The sequence below is a fragment of the Myotis yumanensis genome, unplaced genomic scaffold (assembly GCF_028538775.1).
Source record: "Myotis yumanensis isolate MYYU_CA2020_CCGP unplaced genomic scaffold, mMyoYum1.0.hap1 SCAF_2, whole genome shotgun sequence".
In the NCBI taxonomy this organism is placed as follows: Eukaryota; Metazoa; Chordata; class Mammalia; order Chiroptera; family Vespertilionidae; genus Myotis; species Myotis yumanensis.
This window is the reverse complement of record NW_027223753.1, coordinates 215,757,783-215,762,419: the sequence shown is the minus strand read 5'-3', so window position 1 is coordinate 215,762,419 and position 4,637 is coordinate 215,757,783.

The window sequence follows — 4,637 nt, the reverse complement described above, 5'->3', positions numbered from 1 at the left end:
CAGGGCGGGTTCCACGGCCTGTGTGTGTGGCCACGCTGTCCCGCTCAGGGCCCCGCGCCTGGTGCGAGGCGTTGCCGCGACCACCTGGAAACCATGTTCGTGCCTGGGCCCCAGACTCCCAGCCAGTCCTGCGCCCGCGATGAGCCCCTCTTTGAGGTGGTCGCACAGGGTTCCACGTGCCGGCCACGGGCTCCTCACTGTCCCCACCTCCGTGGCCGGCAGCCGAGTTTCCTCCCAGTCACGGCAGCAGACAGCAGGCAAATCACTTCTTTTTTCAGGGCTCCTGTGACTTACAGAGAGAAAGGCAGGGAGAGGGAGAGGGAGAGAAACATCGATCGGCTGCCTCCTGCACCCCCCCCACACACACACAGGGATCGAGCCCACAACCCAGGCACGTGCCCCGACGGGAACCGAACCGGCGGCCTCGTGGGGCCTGGGACGATGCTCCAACCACCTGAGCCCAGTAGCCCGGCCCCACCATTTCCCAGGCCCTGAACCAGGACGCACCCCCCCCCCCCCCCCCCCCCGTGAAGAATTACCGTCCATTTTGCCACGGAGCCACGTGAGCCTCAAACAGGCGCTGCAGTGCGAGGTGCTCACGTGACTGCACTAAGGAGACGGCGTCCCCGGCCGGCTCCGCTGGACTCAGGGAGGAGGCGGCCGAGGAGAGGCAGCGGGTCGCTCCTCACCCCCGGGCGCCCGCCCCGCAGTCAGCACCTGGGACGGTCCCTGCGGACGGAGCAAAGCAGCCTCCAGCCCTGAGACCCCGGCTCTCTCCGGGGAAGCCAGCGACACTCGCCCCAACGCAACGCACCAACCGCGCCCCACCCTCCCCGGGAGAGACCGCCTGGCGAGGAAACAGCATTGGCCGTGGGGTTTTGTTCCTCAGAGAAAGCCCCGCGAGTGAGGGTCTAAATGAATTCTAATCTGTTTCAAATGTATGCGCTTTCCTGCTCGCCACGCGGCTCCCTGCTGCGCTGCTGACAGTGCGGCCAGCCTGCGACAGCCCGGGGCGGGGGGGGGGGGGGGGGGGGGGGTGCATTGTGGAGCCCAGTTAGCCATTCCCGGGGTCCCGGGGGGGGGGGGCGCATTGTGGAGCCCAGTTAGCCATCCCCAGGCCAGGGGGCGGGGGGGGGGGCGTGCTCCCAGTGACAGCACCACGCGGCCGGCGGTCACGCTGCTGACGGGCACACGTGCGAGCTCTCCCAGGACCTGCAGCCGCAGCCCATTCGCCGATTGGTTCCAGTGTATTAACAGCCCATGAACTTCCCATCGACGCCGGGCTGGGCGGCGGCACCTGCCTGGCCTGCGGATCAGCTCCCTGCCCGCTGCCCTCTCACCGCCCGGGGGGCAGGGCCGGCTCTGCTGGGCGGCCGTCCTGTCCTTGCTGCAGGGAGAGCAGCGCATTGGGGAGCCGCAGGCCCAGGCGCCCACACCCAGGCGGCTTCAGGCCGGGTCCGCACTGGACGGCCCCCCAGGCCCATCCAGCAGCTCTGAGCTAGACCGGACGCGGCTCATTTAAAAAGCGACTGACTTTTGTTGTTGTTGTTATTAAGTATTTTTATTGGTTTCAGAGAGGAAGGGAGAGGGAGAGAGAGAGACATCAGTGATGAGAGAGAATCGTGGCTCGGCTGCCTCCTGCACGCCCCACACTGGGGATGGAGCCCACAACCCGGGCCTGTTCCCTGACCGGGAATCGAACCCTGACCTCCTGGTTCATAGGTCGATGCTCAACCCCTGAGCCATGCCTGCTGGTGCAACTTACACGTGTACCTTCACATTGGTAAATATATGGGCGTACAGGGCCTGTCCAAGTCGGGGCAGCCTTAGCCCCGTCTCACCTTCCTGTGCAAAAGGCAGGAAGTGGAAATGAGGGGACAGGAACAAGAGCGCCCACGGCCACCCCGGCTCTGGGACGGCGGCCTCCACCCCCTGAAACAAGCCCGACTTCCCTCACGGCCACTCGGAGGCCGGGCGGCTTCCAACGTCCCAGCGTCCCATGAAGCTGGGCGCTGACACGACAGGGCGTCCTGCTCACAGTGAGGCTACAAGTCCAAGATCGGGGGGCAGCTGGCTCCTCTGAGGCCTGAGGGGGGACATCCCCAGGAGGCCGCTCCCCTCGGCTTCTCCCTGTGTCCTCACAGGTCTCCCCTCCACGGTCTGTCTCTGAGCCCCTCCCCCACCTTCTATATGGACACATCAGGGCCCTTCCTAATGGCCTCATTCTAATGGGGTCACCCCTGCCAGGACCCCGCCTCCAACAAGGCCCCACGCTGAGTCCGGGGTGAGGCCTCCACTGTGAGCCCAGGTTCCCTCCCTGCCTCCTGGGGCCTGTTCCAGCTTTTAGTCCTCACCTTCTAGGGGGAGGGAGAGGGGGAGAGGGGGAGAGGGAGAGAGGGAGAGAGGGGGAGAGAGAGGGAGAAAGAAGGGGAAGAGAGGGGGGGAGAAAGAGGGGAGAGAGAGAGAGAGGGGAGAGAGAGGGAGGGAGAGAGGGAGAGAAGGAGACGAAGAGAAGGAGAAAGGGGGGAAGGGGGAGAGAGGGAGGGAGCGAGTGAGCGAGGGAGGCAGAGAGAGGCCCTCCCTGCCTGTCCCTCTGCCCTGCCCGAAGAAGCAAGGCCCAGACGCGGCCTGGGAGGGTGCCCCCGGGAGCCTCAGGGTCGGGCCTTGCTCTGTGGTTTCTACAGTGACTGGAACACAAGGAGCCCAGCAGTCACCCAGCGAGCAAGTGAGGGAAGAAATAACAAATAAGGAATAAATAAAAAGTAAATAAGGAACTAAAACTCCAGCCTCGGAGGAGGGGCAGTGGCTGAGGGGACAGGTGCCCAGGCCAGGGGGGAGCAGGAGCCGGGTGCCACGGGCTGGCAGAGAGCTCCTGGGGGTGAGGAAGGAGGGGCCACGCAGCCGAGGAGGAGGAGGAGGAGGAGGAGGGCGCCCTGGGAAGCCCGGGCTCCAGCTCTTCCGGCAGACAGGGTGCAGCCCCCAGTCGGGGGGGGGGGGGGGGCGCGGGCCCTTCGTTGCTGTCCTTCTCCTCCTCCTGCTCCACCAGAGCCGTGGCTTTATCTAGTGTGAATGGGCTGGGACATGGAGTTGCTTCCCAGCATCCCTTGCGGCTGGGGCAGAAATGTTCTTACTAACTTCCGGTTAATGGGAAGCTAGGTCAGGGGCGCTGACGTAGCGGCTGGTGCATTTCTTGGCCTCGGTCGTTCTTCCCCGACCACGTGGATGCAGGTGCAATGGCTGGAGCAGCAGCAGCCATGCTGGGCTGTGAGGTGAGCCGTGATCCTGAGGGTGAAGCCGGACATGAAGATAGTGGCGGGAGCCCTGGCCGGTGTGGCTCAGTGGATAGAGTGTCGGCCTGTGGACTGAAGGGTCCCGGGTTCGATTCTGGTCAAGGGCATGTACCTGGGTTGCAGGCACATCCCCAGTGGGGGGTGTGCAGGAGGCAGCTGATGGATGTTTCTCTCTCATCAATGTTTCTAACTCTCTATCCCTCTCCCTTCCTCTCTGTAAAAATCAATAAAATATATATATATTTTTAAAAAGGTAGTGGTGTGAAAAGCTACAGGGACTCACCACAGCAGCCGGGCACTGCCTGACCCTGGATCCTCACACAACAGAGGGGAGCATGTCGCTGCAGCTGCTATGATCTGTCTGATTTTGTGCCGGGAGATCTGACACTGGCCCTCCTCGCCAAAGCCGCCCCCGCGCAGGGGAGGAGCGCGCTCCATGCGGGATGGGGGGGGAGGGGGGGGGTCAGGCCCATGGACACACTTTCCTAACTCAGAGAACAGACGAGAGCCGGGCGCAGGGAAGGGTGGGGGTGCTGCAAATGCAATATTGGGATCGAACAAACAGCTGCCTAACAGCACCATCGAGTCTTCCTGAAGCTCCCGAGGGCTGGCGGCTTTCCCTCGCCGCCCCACCGGGTGCCCTGGCCGTGGGTGCCCTGGCCGTGGGCGCACTCGAGGGCGCCGTCCAGCCCGGATGCAGAAGTGAGAGCAGCCTGCAGCTCTGCAGAGAGAGAGCAATTGCTCAAGCTGATAACAGCCCGGGGGTGGGCGGGTGCGGGGGGGGGGGGGGAGTCCCCGAGGAGAAGTGGAGGCTGCCTGGGGGGGGTGGGGGGGGGGGGACTTGCACGTGTCCCGCAGGGAAGGGCAGGCCGAGTCCCTGCCCCCAGCGCTTGGCGTCCAGGGCACATGGAGCTGCTCAGAGAGCGCGTCCGTCCATCTGAGGCTGTGCAGACCCAGGAGAGAAAGGCCGGGTGGCAGGGAGCCCGCAGATGGGAGGAGAGGGGTGGGGGTGGGGGTGGGGGTGGGGGCCTCCACTGGGGGTGGTCACTTTCCCCCAGAGTGGCACAAGCGCCCATGGGAAGGAGGCTCTTTCTGCAGGGAACAGTGTGAGGGGAGCAGGGCTGTGGTGGCTGGGATTCATTCATTCATTCATTCATTCATTCAGTACTTATTGGAGATTTTTATGTCCCAGGCACAAACAATACTCACACTATAATTTGAAGTGGAAAGAATGCACAGCGCGCAGGGGGCAGGCGGAGGGGCTGGTCCCTGTGGGTTGGGGCAGGGAAGGCGCTGGGGTCAGAGGGCATCGGAGGAGAACCTGCAGAGGCGTGAGGAACGGGAGGC